Below are 24,034 nucleotides of genomic sequence, written 5' to 3'. Positions count from 1 at the left end.
AGTTCCTGGGACACTATTTTATGTGGACATGTTAAAATTGAATTTTTTCCTTATGCAATACATAACAGTAATATCATCGTTGTACAGATAATTTACACCAGATATGATCTATAGACACAGTTTTAGATATATAGACTAGAACATCCCCTAGCCCTGAATACCCCCTCGCTGCCACAGTGTAGTAGAAAAAAAAGAGATCATGTTACAAAAGTTATTTTCTTGTTAGTAGGCAAAAAATTGCTCCAAGATTCCCACTTTTCCAAGAACGGCTATAATTTACCCCTCTTAACAGCATTCATCTTTTCCAATAGCAATAAAGAAAATACATCCCTGCCAAGAGCATCGGCAAAGCTCTGGACGGGGATTCCGCTCCAGGCGTAACCCAGTGACGTCACTGTCCATATACGGATAGTGATGCCGGGGGCTTCACCAACAGGGTAATCCCTGACCAGAGCGTCGGCAAAGCTCTGGCCGGGGATTCCACTCCAGGAGCAACTTTGTGACGACCCTGTCCATGTATGGATAGTGATGCCTGGGGCTTCTGCAGGAACAGAATCCGCAGCCAGAGCGGGGTCTGGCCACTGGGGATTCCGCTCCTACAGGGAGCTGCTGTGGCGCTATCTATTGGGGGAGTTGCAATCTACCGGGGGGTCAGAGGGAGCCCCTGACGCTACTGTCCATATATGGACAGTGACGTTAAAGGCTTTCCAAAGACAGGATACCCCGGCCAGAGATCTTGCGATTCTCTGGCCGTGGACTTCATAGTTAAAAGCCCTGACTTCACTGTCTTTATATGGACAGCAATGTCAAGAGCTCCCCCGGGCTCAGCGCTGAAAGTAGTGCTGTGTGCGGGGAGTCCTCAGCCAGGATCATTTTGTACCAGCCGTTGCATGGATTGATTCCTAAAAAACGGCCGGTAAAAACTGATCCATTGAGTTCTATGGGAGCCGTCTGGCCGTGAAAGCAGTCAAAAATAGGACATGTCCTATTTTTTGACAGCCGGTATTCACGGGCCGCTAAAAAAACGGCCGTGTGAATACACCCATAGAGCCGTTTTTCACTGTCGTGTGAATGCAGCCTTAAAGTACTTTCAGGAAATAGTTTATGTAACGGTCATGACCGCGGACCGTTGTTCCTACTCACCCCTCGACGGCCAAGGCCATGACTATGTGAGTGCTGGCCGGCATCTCCTTCCTAGGAGACGTGAGCACTCACTTCCGCTTTGCTTCACTGGGTCCCGTAAGGTGCGCGCCCCCATCTTTAAAGGCTCAGTGCGCGCACATGAAAAGAATCTCTAATTAGCCCATGATCAACCTGGACTATAAAAGGGGCTCTGCCCTTTCACTCATTGCCTGAGCATTGTTGTGTTTACCTATGTTAGTCTTGCAAATAGTGTTATCCTGTTCCCAGTGTTCCCGTACCTGCTACTTATATCCTGTATCCTGTGCTACCTTGTTCCTGTGCCTTAGAGAGTTGGAGTCGTGTTGGGCCACCGATTACGCCTGCTGTGTTACAACATGCCAGGTGGCTGCTTCCAGGTCCTATCAGAGCCTAGCCGTTGCTACTGTCTGAACTACTACAGGTACCCTGGACTATATATACATTGACTTAATACACTGTTTGGCCAGCTGCTATCCCACTACGGCGGTACGGCCCAGTGGGTCCACATACCCATAGATCGTGACAGTACGCTCAGGCCATGGACCCCACTGGTCAACCCAAGACCTTAACGACATCACAAGTCATGCATGCGGTAATGCTAGTCTGCCAATTACGACAGGACCAGCTCCTCCAGGTGGTGAACGCCATTACACATTGGCTGGATGCGCAAGCTGCAGTCATCACAGCACCCGTTCCGGTTGCTCTGGCTGTTCCTCCTGCTACACCTCCTGTCAGTACCAGTGCTGAATCCCGAATCCCGCTGCCACTGCCACCTCGCTATGACGGAGACGCGAGGACCTGGAGGGGATTTCTGAAACAGTGCCTGAACTGTAAAGGATCTGCCAGGCACAACTTCTGTGTATACTCCCATAGGTAATCAGTCTGCACCTGAGGCTATGTCTCTGAGACTGACTCTATCTTCCACCACTCAGGATGGCAGGCTTAGGAGTGGGAGAGCCTATCGCAGCCTGGCCAGATGGAGCTAGCTCCCGCCCTCTGTCTATTTATACCTGCCTTTCCTGTTCCTCCTTTGCTTGTGATTCTTCTCGTGTGGTTTCCTGGCCCAGCTACAGCTTCTAACTATTTGATCCTGCTCCATACTGACCCTGGCTTACTGACTACTCTCCTGTTCTGCGTTTGGTACCTCGTGCACTCCTGGTTTGACTCGGCTCGTTCACCACTCTTGTTGCTCACGGTGTTGCCGTGGGCAACTGCCCCTTTCCCTTTGCTTTGTGTTCCCTTGTCTGTTTGTCTCGTGCACTTACTGAGCGTAGGGACCGCCGCCCAGTTGTACTCCGTCGCCTAGGGCGGGTCGTTGCAAGTAGGCAGGGACAGAGTGGCGGGTAGATTAGGGCTCACTTGTCCGTTTCACTACCCCCGTCATTACATGAACCACTTCAGTCAACATGCCGGAGCATTTTCTTCTGGTGGCACAAGGATCGCATTTATAGTCTCACTCCTTACTGGCAAGGCCCTAGCATGGGCGAATCCTATCTGTGAACATATATAGAAAAGTATCCGCCACACAAATGTGGTTCAATTTTGCGATTTTATTAAATTCGATGCCACGGGCAATGTGCGTGCAACGTTTCGGTTCAACGACCTTCGTCAGGCACTAGATCCCACTTGGCGTATGATTCTTGAATTATATCGTGCTGCAGTCAGTATGGCGGCTTGCCGCTTCGTTTTGGCGCTAAAACGAAGCGGCAAGCCGCCATACTGACTGCAGCACGATCTGGGATCTGGGAGTCTTGGACCTAGTACAAATTTCACAAGCGGCGACGTAGGCCTTAACATCTTTAAGCAACCCAGCCACCAATAGTTTCTGGCAATGAGATGCCTGGATGGCCAGATAGTGCAGAGTCATGATTTTCCCTGAGTACCCTTAGCCGGAATTGCAGGGGAACAAACAGCTTGTTCTCAGAAAGGTTCCCGGGAGCTGAACCTTGATCAGCCGCAATTTCGGAGACTAAGTCAGAATCAACAGAGGAAATGATTATACCTGGAGGCAAAACACATGCAGGATCTTTCTCCGAAGGAGGGCTGGCCATGAAGCTATGCGACAGTGCATCAGCCTTAATATTTTTAGACCTAGCCTTATAGGTGACCAAAAAGTTGAATCTAGTAAAAAATAACGCCCATCGAGCTTGTCTCAGGTTTAGCCTCCGGGCAGATTCTAAGAAAACCAGATTCTTGTGGTCAGTAAGGACCGTTACCTGGTGCCTAGCCCCCTCAAGGAAGTGGCGCCACTCTTCAAATGCCCATTTAATGGCTAGGAGTTTGCGGTTGCCAATATCAGAGTTACTCTCAGTGGGCGAGTACTTCCTGGAGAAGTAGGCACAGGGACGGAGATGGGTGAGGGACCTGGTACCCTGGAACAAGACAGCACCCACTCCCACCTCGGAGGCGTCAACCTCCACGATGAATGGCTCCATTTGGTTAGGCTGAATCAGCACAAGGGCCGAGATAAAGCACTTCTTAAGGACCTCAAAAGCCTGGACCGCCTCTGGAGGCCAGTGGAGGAGGTCAGCACCTTTGCGAGTAAGATCCGTAAGAGGCTTAGCGATGACCGAGAAGTTAGCAATAAATCTCCTGTAATAATTAGCAAACCCCAGGAAGCACTGTAACGCCTTCAGGGAGGCAGGTTGGACCCATTCAGCCACAGCCTGAACCTTGGCAGGGTCCATGCGGAATTCATGAGGAGTGAGCATTTGACCCAAATATGGTATCTCCTGCACCCCAAACACACATTTTTCGGTTTTAGCAAACAGTTTGTTTTCCCGAAGGGCCTGGAGCACCTTCCTGAAATGCTCAATGTGGGAGGACCAGTCCTTGGAAAACACAAGTATGTCATCAAGGTACACTACAAGAAATACCCCCAGGTTGTCCCTTAAGATCTCATTTATGAAATTCTGGAAGACCGCGGGAGCATTACACAACCCAAAGGGCATGACGAGGTATTCAAAATGACCTTCGGGCGTGTTAAACGCAGTCTTCCACTCATCCTCCTCTTTGATGCGGATAAGGTTAGAAGCCCCCCCGTAGATATAACTTAGAGAAACATTGGGCCCACTGAACCTGATTGAAGAGATCAGGAATCAAAGGAAGGGGATACTGGTTCCTTACAGTGACCTTATTCAAGTTCCGGTAGTCAATGCACGGCCTAAGACCACATCCTTCTTCCCTACGAAGAAGAAGCCAGCACCTACCGGAGAAGTAGAGGGGCGAATGTAACCCTTGGCCAGGCATTCCTGGATATACTCTCTCATGGCTTCACGTTCGGGACAAGAGAGATTAAATATCCTACCCTTAGGGAGTTTAGCTCCTGGTACCAAATTGACTGCGCAATCGGATTCTCTAAAGGGGCCTTTTTAGAAAAAACATCAGCGAAGTCCTGAATAAACTCAGGTAGAGTGTTCACCTCCTCAGGGAGAGAGATAAAATTAACAGAAAAACATGACGTCATGCATTCATTACCCCATTTGGTAAGATCCCCAGTATTCCAGTTAAACGTGGGATTATGCATCTGCAACCAGGGAAGGCCTAAAACCAAATCGGACGATAATCCCTGCATCACCAGTACAGAGCACTGCTCCAAATGCATGGAGCCAACAAGGATTTCAAAAACAGGGGTATGCTGTGTAAAATAACCATTAGCAAGAGGAGTGGAGTCAATACCCACTACCGAGACAGGTTTAGGCAAGTCAATCAATGGCATAGCTAGAGACATAGCAAATTCCACAGACATAATATTAGCAGAAGACCCTGAATCATGGCAAACCTACCCTCAAAAGAGACCTGAGAGGGAAGCAAGATCTTATTAGGTTTCATATATACGGGAAATACCTGTGTGCCCAAATGACCTCCCCGATGGTCACTTAGGCGCGGAAGTTCTTCCGGCTGCTTATTCTTACGCCTAGGACAGTTGTTCACTTGATGCTTGTCATCCCCACAGTATAAACAGAGACCATTCTTCCTGCGGAACTATCTACGTTGTTGGGGAGAGACGGAGGCCCCGAGTTGCATAGGTTCATCCGAGTTTTCCGTGGAAGAATGAAGCAACGGAACCTCGGGAGCCATCATGGAGGGGGTCAGAGGGGAAGGCCCAAAAACGTTCCAGTCGTCGTTCCCTGAGACGTCGGTCAAGACGTACCGCTAAAGCCATAACCTGATCTAGGGAGTCAGAAGAGGGATAGCTAAATAACAGGTCTTTCAAGGCGTTCGACAGACCCAATCTAAACTGGCACCTCAAGGCAGGGTCATTCTACCGAGAAGCTACACACCACTTCCTAAAGTCAGAACAGTACTCCTCAACGGGTCTCTTACCCTGACGTAAGGTCACCAGCTGACTATCGGCAAAGGCAGTCTTGTCAGTCTCGTCATATATGAGCCCGAGAGCGGAAAAAAAAAGATCAACAGAGGAATGTTCAGGGGCGTAAGGAGCCAAGGAGAAGGCCCATTCTTGGGGCCCGTCCTGGAGCCGGGACATAATTATACCCACTCGCTGGCTCTCAGAACCTGAGGAGTGGGGCTTTAAACGGAAATAGAGCCTACAACTCTCCCGAAAGGAGAAAAAAGTCTTCCGTCCCCTGAGAACCGGTCAGGCAACTTGAGGTGGGGTTCAAGAGGTGAGGTGGGGGGCACTACCAGGGTAGCATCATGCTGGTTGCCCTTCTGAGCCAGGGCTTGGACCTGTATGGAGAGGCCCTGCATTTGCTGAGCCAGGGTCTCAAGGGGGTCCATAGTTGTGTCAGGGACCAGGGTAGAAAAGGTATATGGGCCTGTTATTATGTAATGATGGGGTAGGGAGACAGACAGGTGAGCCCTAATCTACCCGCCACTCAGTCCCTGCCTACTTGCAACGGCCCGTCCTAGGCGACAGCGTACAACTGGGCGACGGTCCCTACGCTCAATAATTGCACGACAGACAAACAGACAAGGGTACACAGAAGCTAAGGGAAATGGGGCAGTTGCCCACGGCAACACAGTGAGCAACAAGAGTAGTGAACGAGCCGAGTCAAACCAGGAGTGCACGAGGTACAAATCGCAGAGAAGGAGCGTAGTCAGTAAAGCCAGGGTCAAAAATGAAGCAAGGTCAATAATCATAGCAGGAGCAGCAGAGCCAGGAAACAGAAAAGAATCACAGGCAAAGGAGGAGCAGGAAATGCAGGTATAAATAGACAGAGGGCGGGAGCTAGCTCCGTCTGGCCAGGCTGTGATAGGCTCTTCCACTCTTCAGCCTCCCAGCCTGACTGGTAGAAGATCGTGTCACTCTCTCAGACTTAGGAGCAGGTGCAGACTGATTACCCACGGGCGTCGACACAGAAGCTGTGTCTGGCAGATCCTTTACAGGAGTCCCCTCAATGTATCATAGACCCGTCCTGCATTATTTCTGCTAACCCTTTGAAAGTTAAAGACATCCCTCCGGGTAGAACGTTTGTGCGGTTGGCAGAGAGGAGAAGAATCCTTCGCTGGGGACACAGCTCCAAAATGGCCGGACATTCGTAAGACGCGAGATCTGATTGCTCGTCATTTCTGGTGGCCCACGCCGCCAAAGATGTTGTGTACTTTGTCGCTTCCTGCACTGTGTGTGCTTCCAACAAAGTTGCTCACTCCAAGCCTGCCGGCCTGCTCCAGCCTCTGCCTGTGCCCAACGATCCCTGGCAGCATATAGCAATGGACTTTGTCACAGACCTTCCTTCCTCAGCAGGATGCAATACGGTCTGGGTGGTGGTGGACCGTTTCTCGAATATGGCACATTTCATCCCGCTGACCGGCCTACCTTCTGCTCCTCAACGGGCAAAATTCTTCATCCAGCACATCTTCCGTTTACATGGCCTGCCCCTTCATATCGTGTCTGAACAGGGGGTTCAGACCTCGAAATTCTTGACAGCCCTCTGTAAACTCCTAGATGTGAAGTTGGACTTCTCCTCAGCTTACCATTCCCAGTCAAATGGTCAAGTCAAGAGGAGTAACCAAATCATGGAGAATTATCTAAGGCATTTCAACTCCATGCAGCATGATGACTGGGTACAGCTTCTTCCTTGGGCCGATTTCTCATACAACAACAATACAAGTGAGTCCACTGCTTCTACACCGTTCTTCATTGTCTACGGTCAACATCCACAAATTCCTCTTCCTGTTTCAGCTACGTCCCAGGTGCCCGCAGCTGACTCTGCATTCGGGGACTTTTTACAGATCTGGCAGCAAACTCGTTCCTCTATTCTGCTGGCAGTCGATCACATGAAGCGAAAGGCTGATACAAGAAGAAGAGAGCCGGCTCAGTATCTTCCGGGTACCAAAGTCTGGCTGTCCTCAAGGAATATCCGCCTAAAGGTGCCTTCCTACAAGTTTGCTCCCAGGTTCCTCTGACCCTTTGAGATACTACAACAAATAAACCCGGTCTCCTATAAACTTCGGCTGCCTCCTACCCTCAGAATCCCAAACTCTTTTCATGTGTCCCTCCTGAAGCCTGTAGTCCTGAACCACTATAGTACTGGTCCCACAGTGGCATATGACGTGTTTGAGGTGAAGGAGATCCTGTACTGCAAGAGGGTAGGAGGAAGAACTTTCTATTTCGTGGACTGGAGAGGTTTTGGTCCAGAGGAGAGGTCCTGGGAGCCAGAAGAGAACCTTAATGTCCCTAACCTCATTAGGAAGTTTCTTTCTCGCTCTGGTCCTAAGAAGAGGTGGTGTAAGAGGGGGAATACTGTAACGGCCATGACCGCGGACTGTCGTTCCTACTCACACTTGACAGCCGCGGCCATGACTCTTTGAGTGTTGGCCAGCATCTTCTTCCTAGGAGACGCCAGCACTCACTTCCACCTTGCTTGACTGAGTCACATGAGGTGCGCGCGTGTGCTCGCACGTGTCCTTAAAGGGCTAGTGCGCGCACATGAAAAGAATCTCTAATTAGCCCATGATCACCCTGCACTATAAAAAGGGCTTTGCCCTTTCACCCATTGCCTGAGCGTTTTTGGGTTTACCCATGTTAGTCTTGCAAATGCTCCCTTAGTGTTATCATGTTCCCATGTTCCCGTACCTGCTACCTGTATCCTGTATCCCGTGCTACCTTGTTCCTGTGCCTTAGAAAGTTGGAGTCATGTTGTGCCACCGGTCACGCCTGATGTGTTACACCACGCCTGGTGTCTGCTGCCAAAGTCCCATCTGAGCCTACCCGTTGCTACTGTCTGAACTACTACAGGTACCCTTGTGCTTGGACTATATATACATTGACTTGATACACTTTTTGGCCAGTTGCTATCCCGCTACGGGGTTACGACCCAGTGGGTCCACATACCCACATATAGTGACAGTTTACATTTAAAGATTATATTAATAGCCTCAATAACGTCTACCCAAAAACTATATAATTTCGGATATGGACCATGTATATACCCCAGTATTCCAGCTGCCTTTTTAGTATACAGATATGAACTTTATAGACTTTTACTAATAAAATAACTATTTTATAACTAGTTGATAAGGGTTGTCCACCAAAACTTGTTAGGTGTATAGGAGACCATCTTAAGGCCCCATACACAAAGTTGTATCCTGGCTTCGTATAACTTTCAAGTTCCACAGAGCCAGAATTTGTTTGGTGTATAGGGCCATAATGTTTTTTTTTTGTCGGGTTTATACAGAACACAACAGAAAAACAGTGCCATGCTTCATTTGTACTACAGAGCTATAGGGATGTGTGTCGCGGTACCAGGGCCAGCCTTAGGATAGATGGCGCCCTGTGTGCAAAATTATCTTTCGGCGCCCCACCCCATCATTAAAAAAAATGCCCCATAAAAAAAATATAATGCTCTATATCAGGGGTCTCAAGCACGCGGCCACACACAGCCCCCCCCACCTTGGAGCGCTCCGCTTGATGTCTCTGTCCATATATGGACAGTGACATCAGGGGCAACTCCTGAAGCGGAATCCCCAACCACAGCGTTAACGACGCTGTGACTGGGCATTCCAATCCAGGAGGAGCCCCTGTCGTCTGTGTCCATTTATGGACAGTAACATCAAGGGCCTCTCCTGGAGTGGAATCCCCGGTCACAGAGTCGAATGATGGATGGGAATTCTGCTTCAGAAGTTGCCCCTGTTATCAGTGTCCATATATGGATAGGCACTCTATAGAAATGATAGACGTAGAAATAGATTTTCTCAAATCATTGTTTTTTTTATTCAAAGTAATTCAACTTTTTGTTATGTTGTTTTTTTGTCTTTTTGTCAGGCGATTTTCAAAAGATGTTTCGGCCCATCCCAGGCCTTTGTCACAAACCCTGTATAAGAGAAGGATGACTATGTCCTGTTATGGTGTCTGCCAGATGCTCCAAAGTGAATGTTTTTCTACTATACTGTATTGTGGGATATCCGTCCCGAACCCTTATAGCACCTGAATATTTCTGTCTAGGAGTGTAGTCCATCATTCTTTCTATACATATATGGACTGAGACATCAAGCTCTCCGTATAGGAGCGGAATCTCCAGTCACACAGGGATTCAGCTCCTTCAGGGACCTACAGTGGCGCTAGTAGATAGCAGAGCAGGGAGATACCTCCCTGCTCTGCTATAGTGACGTCGCTACCACTGTAGCAGCCGCAGAGGTTGCTAGCGGCGCCGCCGACCATGCGGGGAGGGCTCGTTCCAACGGGCGACAAAGCCTCCCTGATGCCCGGTGTCACCGCTAGCAGCCGCTATGGCTGCTACAGTGGTAGCGACGCCATTGAGTGAAGAAGCGCCTGGGCGGAAAGGCGGCTGCTGAGTCGCCGGGCCCGGGCGCTTCTGAAACAAGCAGGGGAAGGGAGCCAGCGCAGCGCCCCCTTCCACCTACTGGAGTGATGCACCCTGTGCAATGGCACAGGTCGCACACCCCTAAAGCCGGCCCTGCGTGGTACAGTAGTGTGCATAAGCGTAACTAAGATATGCCTGAAAAGAGTAATAGATGACTTCACACACGAGGACAACTCAAGGATGTTATATTTCCAGTTATTTTTTTATTTTAAGGATTAATACTTTCTAACAAAAGCATTGATTTTTTTGCTCTGCATAAATGAGGGACACATAGTCAATGTAATGCATCTTCAAGGACATCAGATTGAGAAGAAAACATATATTCTAAACCACCAGAGGTTGTGTAAAACTCCAAGTGAATTGTAACATAGAAAGATAAGAAGAAAGTTAGATCTTTACAGAAAAGTTATTTATTGCAAAGGTGACATTTGTTACTGTACTCAGTATTAACAGATCTTGTCATAAAATGAATAGAGGGCTCCTGAATATTTACATGCTTTCTAATACATCTACAAATGTTCATCTCCGGTGAATTCATTATGGGAGAACATCTATCACTTCAAGGAGACATGATCTCAGCTAGATAATTCATACTGCAGTGCCCCTGAGGTCCTGTACCCTCATTGTACCCCTGACTGGCACAGACAATTCCACATTCAATTACATTAGCATTTTATTATTACTTTTTTTTGCCACCAATACAAAACACGAGTATGTGTTTTTTTTAAATATAAATGTATAATCTCTGTGTAAAGGGATGTTACACATGGTTGAGATTGTAGGCCATTGATTGGTTATCAGGTACACTGATTTTCCTGCAGTTGCTTTGCGTATACCTTTGGGATGCTAAGGGATGTGAAATGGCCCGAAGTGTGATTCTAAGGCCCCGTTCACCACACGTTTTCTCCTTCCATCAGAGGTATATGTCGGGAGTTCTTGGACCTATACCTCCAGCAGAAGGCTACTTATCTCTTTATATAGGCAAACAGTGGGATATGTTGCCCGAACCCCCCTGGCAACCTGAAGCACTGTGCTCGCGGAAGCTCCTGACGTCACTATGCATATATAAAGTAGAAAAGAAGGGCAGCACTCCAAACAGATGTCGCCAGAAAGGTGGATTTATTCTCCCATCAGTGCAGTAAACAGTGCAACGTTTCAGCTGCTCAATGCAGCCTTTGTCATGCTTGATAAAGGCTGCATTGAGCAGCTGATACGTTGCCCTGTTTACTGCACTGATGGGAGAATAAATCCACTTTTCTGACGACATCTGTTTAGAGTGCTGTCTCTCTTTTCTACTTCTTGTTTGGACATTGTGGGATTTACAAGTCAGATCCCTGGAGGTGGGTACCCATCTGGGCCCTGGAGGCTTCTCTTGTTCTGCTGTGCTGCCCACACTCTCTTTACTGTGCATATATAGACAGTGATGTCAGGAGCTTTACAATGCCGGAGTCGCCGGGCAGAGTGCTACCTGATACTCTTTCAGGGACTTTCGGCCCTAGGGAAGATTCCCCCAAGTATATGTTTAACGTATACCTGTGACAGATGCCATACAGTTGTAAGTAAACTCATGACAGCATCCATGTGGCAAAAAATCAAGTGTTTGTTAACAGAGCCCAAAATAACACATACAACATTTCGACCCACGCAGGAGTCTTTGTCAAGCTTACATAACATACAAATTATGTAAGTATTTATAAGGCTCCCACTCAGTCAGCCAGTCAATGCATATAAAGTTATTCCCTCCCCCTCGGGTTTCAATATATATACCAGTAATGAATAGATGGATAATTACAATCTGAATTAACAGCTGTGCACAAATTTCAAAAATGTTTAATTTAAGTGGATAAAACGTACGCTAGATGGATCCATGTAGAGTCACGGTGGGACCAGAGACCAATGTGTACCAATGCGCATGGGCTGGCATCCCATTGGGCTTACTGTGCACGGGCCAGTGTTCTAATATTGTTACTGCGCCTACGTTAGAAACCTAACATGGCTAACGTAATGTATCAAATAAAACAACTGTGCTTGCGTCAAAAACACAGTTGGCCTATGCGCAGTACAAAATAGGACTAATGGGATCCAGCTAAATTAGATCATAATCGAGACGATGGACGCATCTCCTAGACTACGATTCAAACGCTTACAGGAGAAAGATCGTGACTTAAACAGGAAGATCGTATTTACAAAACAGGCCTATGTTAGTTTTATAAGTGCTCATGGGAACAAAGTAACAGATCTAGTTTACTCAAAGGGGTTGTCCAGGACACGTAAAACAAGGGGTGCAGGCATGGTATGGGCTAAAATAAGAAAACAAGTTATACTCACCCACTGAATATCCCGCCACTCCAGTGCTGTTTACCTCTACAGGAAGTGATGATGTCCCGTTCGGCTGCAGCCAATCGCTGGCCTCAGGGATGACGTGCCGTTCTTGCCAGAATCACCTCTGAAAAAATGGAGATGGGAACAGCACTACTCTTGTTACTTTTAAATCCTTATGGTGCACACCAGACCAGGGGCATGGTCCCAGTAGTCCCCACAATTGTATAGTAACAGAAGAAAGTAGGCAGCACTCAAGGGTTCAGGAAAAAACACCAGTGGTTTATTGTAGCAAGCTTTTGGCCTGTGTAAGCCTTTATCAAGGAGGCTTTAACGTCTATGGCCGCGGCCCGTCGTTCTGACTTACACCTTGACTGTCGCGGCCATGGACATGTGAGTTCCCTGCAGCGTCATCCCCCTGTGAGGTGCTAGCACTCACTTCCTGGTATCGAGACTGTCTCACGGAGGGCGCGCGCGCAACCCCGAGCGTGCACGGTCTTAACCCCTACTTGACCCAGCCTGTTTTGGCCTTCAAGACACAGATGATTTTTTTCAAATCTGACGTTACTTTATGTAGTAATAACTCCGGAATGCTTTTACCTATCCAAGCGATTAGGAGATTTTTTCTCATGACATGTTGTACTTTATGTTAGTGAAAAAAATTGGTCGATAAATGTAGTATTTATTTCTGAAAAACAACAAACTTTAGAGAAAATTTCTGCTTGTAAAACAGATAGTAATACCACACAAAATAGTTACTAATTAACATTTCCCATATGTCTACTTTATGTTTTCATCGTTTTTTGAACGTAATTTTATTTTTCTAGGACGTTACAAGGCTTAGAACTTTAGCAACAATTTCTCATATTTTAAACGAAATTTCAAAAGGCCATTTTTTCAGGGACCAGTTAAGTTCTTAAGTGGCTTTGAGGGCCTTATATATTAGAAAAGCCCCATAAATCACCCCATTTTGTTAACTGCCCACCTCGAGGTATTTGAATCAGCATTCACAAAGTGTTTTAACCCTTTAGGCGTTTCACAGGAATTAAAGCAATGTAGAGGTTTATTTTTTTTGCCGAAATTTAATTTCAGAAGGTTTTACCAGAGAAATACAACTCAATATTTTATTGCCCAGATTCTGCAGTTTTTAGAAATATCCCACATGTGGTCCTAGTGCGCTAATGGACTGAAACACCGGCCTCAGAAGTAAAGAAGCACCTAGTGGATTTTGGGCCTCCTTTTTTTTTTAGAATATCTTTCAGGCACCTTGTCAGGTTTGAAGAGGTCTTGTGGTGCCAAAACAGTGGAAACACCCCAAAAGCTACCCAATTTTGGAAACTACACCTCTCAAGGAATTTATCTAAGGGTATAGTTAGCACTTTGACCACACAGGTTTTTGCTAAATATATTGGAATTAGTCTGTAGAAATGAAAATCTACTTTTTTTCTGAAAAAACATAGAAATTTGTAATATTTACAAGGAATAACGAAGAAAATGCACCCCAACATTTGTAAAGCAATGTCTCCCAATTACGGCAATACCCCACATGTGGTAATAAACTACTGATTGGACCCACAGCAGGGCTCAGAAGGGAAAGATTTGGATTTTGAAGCACAGATTTTGCTGGAATGGTTTTCGGTGCCATGTCTTGTTTGCCACGCCCAGGAGGGACCAAAATAGTGGAAACCCCCCAAAAGTGACCCCATTTTGGAAACTACACCTCTGAAGGAATTTATCTAGGGGTTTAGTTAGCATTTTGACCACACAGTTTTTTTGCAGAATTTAGTGAAATTAGACCGTGAAAATAAAAATCTACTTTTTTTCTGAAAAAACATAGAAATTTTAAATTTTTACAAGGAATAAAGGATAAAAAGAACCACAACATTTGTAAAGCATTTTCTCCTGATTACGGAAATACCCCATATGTGGTAATAAACAGCTTATTGGACCCATGGCAGCGCTCAGAAGGGAAGGAGCGCCATTTGGATTTTGCTGGATTTGTTTTCAGTGCCATGTCGCATTTGCAGCGCCCTGGAGGGACCAAAACAGTGGAAACCCCCCAAAAGTGACCACATTTTGGAAACTACACCCCTCAAGAAATTTTTCTAGGGGTATTGTTTGCATTTACACCTCACAGGTTTTTTGCTACATTTATTAGAATTAGGCTGCGTTGTCCGGCATTGAGTGTATTTCTGACATTATGGAGCGAACTCATCTAATGGCATTTAATGATATATGTCTGAAGTACAACATACCCCGTAGGGACTTCTATAAATGCTTAGAATACGTTATTTGTTGAGTAGATTGCCTTCTCTGATTGATTCCCCTAAAACGCCTTTTGAATTGTCATTCACTAATCTGGATAAAACATGCAAAGGGATATCAAAAATGTATAAGGTATTGTGTGAGGGTTTGCTTCGGGAGGAATTTCCTTGTCTGGGGCATTGGGAGAGAGATCTGGGAATCCCTATAAGTACTCAGGATTGGGAAGCCACTTTCAATCTAGCTTGCTCTCTCTCTCTAAGTGCGCTACACATTTGGAAGCGTCTAGGAAAATAATGTATAGGTGGTATTACACTCCTAGTCGTTTGTCGCGAATATATCCAACATCATCAGATAGGTGCTGGAGGTGCCACACTTCTAAGGGTACCATCCTCCATATTTTCTGGGAGTGTACAGTATTGTCCAGCTTTTGGCAGCAAGTAGAACATTTCTTACGATCTCTTTTAGGGGTTGACATTCAGCTCGCCCCTGCTCTAGCCCTACTGCATGTGGGATTGGTGGATTTCTCTCCGGGTGTCAGAAACGTACTTTTTCATGTATTGCTGTCTGCAAAAACATTGATTGCAAAATACTGGAAATCTACAAAAGTGCCTAGTATGAGTGAAGTGATTTTATATGTTAACAATAATTGTGTTATGGAACGCGCTTTAGACTCTATTCAAGGGTCCTACGCTCGTACTTCCTTATGGGATAAATGGACTGACTCTACTTACTCCGACATACTCTTATGATTACCTTAGTCGAATATGTGGTCAATTTGTCGTGTCTGGATCCGGAGTTTTGGTTTATTTGTTTGTTTGTTTGTTTGTATGTTTCCTTTTTTTTTCTGTAAAAAATGTGATCCTTATCCCAATGCTTTGTTTGCAATGTTTCATTGCTGTATGTAATGATTAGATGTATACTGGATCAATAAAAATCTGTTTATTAAAGAATTAGGCTGCGAAAATGAATATCACAATTTTTTCCACTAAAATTTTAAATTTTCTCATTTTCACAAGGGATAAAGGAGAAAAAAAAAAAAAAAACAATTTTTGTAAAGCAATTTTTCCCCGAGTACGGAAATACATGTGGTCATACATTTTAATATTAGAAATGAATTTACCCTTTTAGGACTGATCCATTTTTTGCTTTCTTATTTTCGTTTTTCACTTTCTGCCTTCCAAGAGCCATAACTTTTTTCTTTTTCTATCAGTAGAGTGGTGTGAGGGCGTATTTCTTGCGGGAGGAGTTGTAGTTTCTATTGACACCATTTAAAGTGAAAACAAATTGTTTGCGGGCTGAAATTGGAAAAAAATCTGATTCCAGTTTTTCGGGGTTTCGTTTTTACAGCTTTCGCCGTGCGGTAAAAACAAAAACGTTACTTTTATTCTGCGGCTCAATACAATTACGGTGACACCAAATTTGTTCAAATATAAAAATTTTGTTTCACCAAATTCTGAGAGCAGTAACTTTTTTATTTTTCGGTTAATTGAGCGGTGGGAGGTCTTATTTTTTTGCGGGACGAGCTGAAGTTTTTATTGGTACCATTTTTTGGTACATAAAAAGTGATCATAAAGTTGTATTACATTTTTTTTTGAGTATTAAGGTGACAAAAAAACTGTGATTTTGGCGGTTTAAATTATTTACGTTTTTTACGGTGTTCACCGTGCGAGTTAAATAATGGTATATTGTAATAGTTCGGCCTTTTACGGATGTAACGGTACCAATTTTGTTTATTTTTTTACATTACTTTAGGGCGGGTTCACACGTGGCGGAATTTCACTTAAATTCCGCTGCGGACACTCCGCAGCGTTAATCCGCAGCGGTGCCGTTTGTCCATTGACTTACACTTTAATTTAGCAGTGTTCGTTTAGACGAGGCGTAAAATTCCGCTGCGGAGCATAGGCTGCGGAGCGGAATTTGGTGTCCGCAGCATGCTCTGTCTGTTGCGGAGCAGTGGCGGACTCATGGTGGAATTTCTCCATTGACTTCAATGGAGAGTCAAAATTCCGCAATGAAGTCCGCAGATCTTATGTGTGCTGCGGAGCGTATTGGTTTTGCTACCATGACATTTCTTCATTCTGGCTGGACCTATGTATTTCTAGGTCTACAGCCAGACTGAGGAAGTCAATGGGGCTCCCGTAATGACGGGAGCGTTGCTAGGAGACGTCTGTAAATAGTCACTGTCCAGGGTGCTGAAAGAGTTAAGCGATCGGCAGTAACTGTTTCTGCACCCGGGACAGTGACTACCGATCTCAATATACATGTATCTGTAAAAAAACATATAAGTTCATACTTACCGAGAACTCCCTGCGTCTGTCTCCAGTCCGGCCTCCCAGGATGACGTTTCAGTGTAAGTGACATGGACTGGCGCGTCATCCAGGGAGGTCGGGCTGGATGCCGAAAGAGGGACGCGTCACCAAGACAACGGCCGGTAAGTATGAAATTCTTTTACTTTCACTAGGGAAAGTGCTGTCCCTTCTCTCTATCCTGCACTGATAGGGAGAAGGGAAGCACTTTTCCCGCAGTCCGCAGCAGCTAGTCCGCATCAATTTTCTGCACATTTTGTGCAGATCCGCAGCAGAATCTGCAACGCAGATTCTGTGCGGCATTGATGCGGACAGTTGCGGAGGAAATCCGCCACGTGTGGTCATGCCCTTAGAAGAAAAATGGGAAAAGTTTTTGTTTTTTTAACTTTAAATTTTTTGTTTCTTACTACTAAAAACTTTAATTTTTCTACACATTTTATTAGTCCTCAGCATTGTGAGAAACTAGACATGGACCGCACAATCCACAATATATACGTTGATCTGAGCCGCTAGGCATAATTTAGAAACATGAACATGAGGTTCTTTGTAAACATTTTGGTCAAACTGTATAAGCCCACTTGCCACTTCACGGCGACCTCTTTAAAGTGGGTCCCTACTCTAGCGGTTGCAGCACCGCATGGCGGCTACCGCCACCGCAGCACCGCTCCTGCAGAGGGAGCAACACAGGGGCCCAAAAGCACCCATGCCTTCAGACCGTGCCAAGCCTCCTTGGCTCTGGGCCACGTCCCCCCACAAGTACAGCACTACAGCAGCAGACACCACCATACAGCACCACAACATTTTAATTCCAGAATGACCTCATAAGTGTTCCTGCTCTTGCTTGTGCTCTCAGTTAGCCACTGGGGGCGCATGGCAAGGTGAGCGCATTCCATCTGTTCACATGTTGTGGTGCTGTATGGTGGTGTCTGTTGCTGTAGTGCTGCACTTGTGGGGGGACGTGGCCCAGAACCAAGGAGGCTTGGCACGGTCTGAAAGCATGGGTGCTTTTGGGCCCCTGGGTTGCTCCCTCTGCAGGAGCGGTGCTGCGGTGGCGGTAGCCGCCATGCGGTGCTGCAACCACTAGAGTAGGGACCCACTTTAAAGAGGTCGCCGTGAAGTGACAAGTGGGCTTATACAGTTTGATCAAAATGTTTACAAAGAACCTCATGTTCATGTTTCTAAATTATGCCTAGCGGCTCAGATCAACGTATATACTGTGGATTGTGCGGTCCATGTCTAGTTTCTCACAATGCTGATTTTATTAGTCCTCTTAGGGTAATTGAACCAGTGATCATTGGATTGCTGGTACAATATACTGTAAAACTAATGTATTGCAGTATATTGTTATTTTTACAGGCTTCTGTAACCGCACGATCGCTGTTCCTGTCTGTTAGTCCCGGGTGTCAGCTGTAATACACAGCTGACACCCGCAGTGTATGGAGCTCCATACATCAACCCCCGCACCATGACGTGCAATTAAGTCATAGTACGCAAAGGGGTTAATGCACAGCGGATGGTTCAAAGTGAATATAGCAATTTTCCACTGATATGCCATTTTAGTGCATAATATGTTGTGCCCAGTTTGTGCCACTGAAGACAAATACCTCATAAAACTTTAAGCGGGTTCTCCCGGGTATGGTTATGCCATATATGTGGCTGCAAACTGCGGTTTGGGTACGCTGCAGGGTTCAGAAGGGAGGGAGCGCCATTTTGCTTTTGGAGTGCAGATTTTGCTTCGTAATAGTTCTGTTTGGGGTTTTACTGGTGTTTCAGTTTATAATGTGGGGGCATATATAAGCTGTGCGGAGTACATCAGGGTATATGTAATCTGTGCGGAGAACATCAGGGCATAATAAGAGGGTACAATAATGGGTAAATAAATAATAATTCATAGATATGTGGCCGGTGTCGCACTGATAAATGGCGCCCGATCTTGCACATTTTGCATCGCCATATTCTGGGAGCCAAAACTTCTTTATTTTTTCTCCACCGGAGCTCTGTGAGGGCTTATTTGTTGCGGGACAATCTGTAGTTTTCATTGGTACCATTTTGGGGTATATGCGATTTTTTTGATCACTTTTTATTCAATATTTTTGCAAGCCAGGTGACCAAAAACAAGCAATTCTGACAATGTTTTAGTTTATTTTTTTGCGGCGTTCACCGTGCGCTATAAATGACAATTTTACTTTATTTGCAGGTCTATAAGATTACGACGATACCACATGTCTATAGGTTTCTTTATGTTTTGCAGCATTTGCGCAATAAAATCACCTTTTATATAAAATAATTTATTTCCTGTCACCATAACTTTTTTATTTTTTATTCAAAAAAGCTGTGTATGGGTTTGTTTTTTGCGGGACGGGTTGTAGTTTTTATCGGTACTATTTTCGGGTACATGCAACTTTTTGATTAGTTTTTATTCTCTATTTTGGGAAGGGTGGTGACCAAAAAATAGCGATTCTGGTGTCGTTTTTTATTGATTTTTTTTGGGGTGTTCATCGTGCAGGAAAAATAACATTATAGTTTTATAGTTGGGGTCGTTACGATCGCGGTGATACCAGATATGTGTACTTTATTTGACTTGTTCATTTTTTTCCTATAATGAAAGTCTTATAGGAAAAAAAATCATTTTTTGTTTATATAACTCATAACTTTTATTTTTACACTTTTTTTAAAACATTTTTATTACTTTTTTTTACTTGTCCCACTAGGGGACATTTAGACTTGCAGCTTTGATCGCTGCTAGAGTACATTACACTACCTACGTAGTGTAATGTATTCTAACTGTAAGGGTATGTGCTCACAACCTATTTTCAGACGTAATTCAGGCGTTTTACACCTCGAATTACGCCTGAAAAGACGGCTCCAATACATCTGCAAACATCTGCCCATTGCTTGCAATGGGTCTTACGATGTTCTGTTCAGATGAGGTGTAATTTTACGTGTCGCTGTCAAAAGACGGCGCGTAAAATTACGCCCACGTCAAAGAAGTGCAAGACACTTTTTGGGACGTTTTTGGAGCCGTTTTTCATTGACTCCAATGAAATACAGCTCCAATTAAATCCTTAAAAGAGGCAGCGAAAAACGCGAGTACATGCAAAAACGCCTGAAATTCAGGAGCTGTTTTCGCCTGAAAACAGCTCCGTAATTTCAGACGTATTTTGCGTTTGCATGTGAACATACCCTCATTGTGACGTGACAGTCACACTGACAGGAAGCCTCGGACGACCGGCCGGAGGCTGCTCCTCCGAGGCTTCCGTACATGGCAATTCGGAGGTCATTGTCTGGCCTCCGATTGCCACAAAAAACATCGGCAGCCCCCACAATCACTTAGTGGGGGCTGCCGACGTGCTTCAAACCCATTAAATGCGGCGATCGCAATAGGTCGCCGCATTTATGGGGTTAATTGCCGAAATCAGCGGCGATGGTCCGCTGACCGGCAAGACTGGAGTGTCAGCTGTCGGGGATAGCTGACCTCCCGGTTCCCAGACACTGTCCACTAAGACAGTGTGAGCCGGGAACCGCTCCGCAACTGTACGTCCTGGAGCAGGAAGCAAACCCTCTCTAGGACGTACAGTTGCGGCGCAGCGCGGGAAGAGGTTAAAGGGCCAGTGCGCGCATAATTGCAGCAAGTCTGCAATCAAGTCCAGAATGCTACAGGACTATAAAAAAGGCTTGTTCTTTGCCTGAGCATTATTTGTTACCCAAAGCTTGTCTTGCAAATGGTCTCCTAGTGTCTTCCAGTTTCCAAGTGTTCCCTGTTCCTGTATCCTGTATCCCATTCTATCCTGGTCAAGTGCTGTGCTGTGCTGAGCTGTTGTCATGTTGTGCTGTATTTCACGCCTGTACTGCTACTCCATGCCTGGCGTCTATCTGCTGCCTGGTCCCAGCCGAGCCTGTCTTGCTACTGTCTGAGTTGCCACAGGTACCTTTTCCGGACTATAGATTCTGTACTATACCTGTTTGACCAGCTGCCATCCCGCCACGCGGTACAGCCCAGTGGGTCCACACCCTGCATCGTTACAGTACGCTCAGGCCATGGACCCCGTGGGTCAATTCAAGGGCATGTCACCCTCCCAAGCCATGCAGGCGGACCTGCAGGATCTCCGAGCAAGACAGGATCAATTTCTTGTGTCAGTGGACTCCATGGCACAGCAGCTAGGGACGCTAACTGCTTCCCTTCCTGCTCCCATGCAATCTCCTCCGTTCTACCCTCCTGCTACACCTAATGGCAGTCCCGGTTCGGATCCTCGTTGCTCGCTGCCATTAGCTTCTCGGTTTCATGGAGACGCAAGTACGTGCAGGGGGTTTCTGAACCAATGCCATATCCATTTTACCCTGCACGCCCGAGCATTTCCGTCGGACGGAACCAAGATCGCCTTCATCGTGTCTCTACTTGCCGGCATGGGCAAACCCAATTTGGGAACGTCAGGGACCTGAGACCCAAGACTTCCAGGGGTTCGCGCGGTTATTCAGTACTGTTTTCGAGGAGCCAGGATGAGTCCCTTCGGCAGCCACTGCTATCTTTAACCTTTGCCAGGGGGACACCTCCTTGGGAGAATACACCATCCAGTTCCGGACCCTGGCAGGAGAACTGTCCTGGAACAATGAGGCCTTGGTAGCATTCTTCTGGCATGGTCTATCGCCCGAGATCAAGGACGAACTTGCTGCTTGAGATCTACCACCTGCCTTGGACGACCTGATTCTGCTTGCTACTCGGGTGGACATAAGGCTAAGGGAGAGATCTCATGAGGTTCGAAAAGAGAGACAGCTTCCTAGACTGGCGCCCAACTTCCAGAAACCCCTCTTGCCGCCTTCTACTGCTTTGCCCGAGGTTCCGATGCAGGTGGATCGGCTAAAATTGTCGGTTCAAGAGATACAGCACAGGTGCATCTCTGGACTCTGTTTATATTGCGGCCTCGCTGGCCATGTCGTGCGTCTGTGTCCTCAGAAGCCAAAAAACCCCAACGCCTAGGTTTGGTTGGAGAGACAACCCTGGGCGCTACTGCATTTAATAGAGAACTCTCCTCCAAACTGTTCATTCCCGTGACCATCATTGATGGCGAGAAGCCCCATCCGATCTCTGCCTACCTGGACTCTGGCTCTGCAGCCAATTTCATCTGCAAAGACCTTGTGGATCTTCTTCAGTTAACCACTGTCCTGCTGGAAAGGCCGTTGATCGTTGCCTCGGTAGATGAACTGTCATTGCCTGACCCAGTTTTGTCTGTGACCAAGCCATTGAGATTTCAAGTGGGTGCTCTTCACTCTGAGCTCATCTCCCTGTTTGTCCTGCCCAAGGCCGTCAACCCCGTGCTGCTGGGTTTGCTTTGGCTCCGTTTGCACGCCCCAGTCCTGGATTGGAACTCTGGAGAGGTTCTCCAGTGTGGTTCCAAGTGTCTCGACCGCTGTCTGGGTCATATCCATCCATCGCAGTCTCTTCCGCATCAGTCATTGGCAGGGTTGCCCTCTTGTACTCTATGTTCTCTGATGTCTTCAATAAGAAGGAAGCAGAGACCTTGTCGCCACATCGAGCATATGATTGTCCGATCGACTTGGTTCCTTATTCGTCCCCTCCTCGCGGTAGAGTGTACCCTCTCTCCTTGCCTGAGACCCAGTCCATGTCTGCCTACATTAAGGAGAATCTGGAGAGTGGCTTCTTTCGTAAATTCTCATCCCCGGCCAGAGCTGGGTTTTTCTTTGTCAAGAATAAGGCTGGGTTCACACGACCTATTTTCAGACGTAAATGAGGCGTATTATGCCTGGTTTTACGTCTGAAAATAGGGCTACAATACGTCGGCAAACATCTGCCCATTCATTTGAATGGGTTTGCCGACGTACTGTGCAGACAACCTGTCATTTACGCGTCGTCGTTTGACAGCTGTCAAACGACGACGCGTAAAAATACAGCCTCGTCAAAAGAAGTGCAGGACACTTCTTTCAGACGTAATTTGAGCCGTTCTTCATTGAACTCAATGAAGAGCAGCTCAAAATTTACGGCTGTCAGAGAAGCCTCGCAAAATGCGAGGAGGAGGAATTACGGCTGAAACGAGGCAGCTGTTTTCCCCTGAAAACAGTCTGTCATTTCAGCCATAAAAGCCTCTCATCGTGTGCACATACCCTAAAGATGAATCCCTCCAAACCTGCATTGACTACAGAGGCCTCAACCAGATCACGGTAAAGAACAGGTACCCATTGCCTTTGATTTAGGAACTATTTGATCGAAAAAAAAAATTCTAAACTGGACCTGCGGGGGCCTACAATCTGATTCGGATTCGTCAAGGTGACGAGTGGAAGACTGCATTTAATACATGTGATAGGCACTATGAATACCTAGTTATGCCCTTCGGCCTATGTAACGCCCCCACGGTGTTTCAAGAATTTGTCAATGACATTTTTCGTTATCTCCTCTATGTCTGTGTTGTAGTGTATCTCGATGCCATTTTGATTTTTTTCCCTAGATCCAGTAACTCATCAGAGTCATGTCCGCCAGGTGTTGCTTCGTTTAAGGGAGAATCATCTTTATGCTAAGCTGGAGAAGTGCGTGTTTGAAAAAAAGTCTCTTCCCTTCCTGGGCTATATCATCTCTTATCAGGGTCCCAAGATGGACCCTTAGAAGGTAAAGGCTGTCCTGGAATGGCGACGCCCCCAAGGCTTAAGGGCCATACAACGATTCCTGAGATTCGCCAACTTCTACCGGCTGTTCATTCCCAACTTCTGGTCTTTGAGAGATCCCATCTTTACCCTCCCTAAAAAGGGTATGAATGCCAAGGTGTGGACTCCGGAAGCCTTCACGTCAGCCTCTATTCTTCACTACCCTGATGTATCCCTACAGTTTTCATTAGAGGTGGACGCTTCCTCTGTTGGTGCAGGTGCACTGTTGTTCCAGAAAGGTTCAAAAGGCAAGACTGTGGTATGTGGGTACTATTCTAAGCGGTTTTCTCCCGCAGAGCGCATCTACTCGATTGGGGATCAGGAGTTAATGGCCATCAAGCTGGCTCTGCAGGTGTGGAGACACCTACTGGAAGGCGCAGCCCATCCTATCCTGTCTTCACGGATCACAAGAACCTGACCTATCTACAGTCGGCTCAGCGGTTGAATCCTCATCAAGCCAGGTGCTCGGTTCCGGTTCGAACTCCACTACCGACCTGCCGACAAGAATGTGAGGGCCGATGCCTTGTCTAGGTTATTTGAAAC

Source organism: Rhinoderma darwinii, chromosome 10, assembly GCF_050947455.1.
Source record: "Rhinoderma darwinii isolate aRhiDar2 chromosome 10, aRhiDar2.hap1, whole genome shotgun sequence".
Lineage (NCBI taxonomy): Eukaryota > Metazoa > Chordata > Amphibia > Anura > Rhinodermatidae > Rhinoderma > Rhinoderma darwinii.
Note: the sequence above shows the minus strand (reverse complement) of the source record.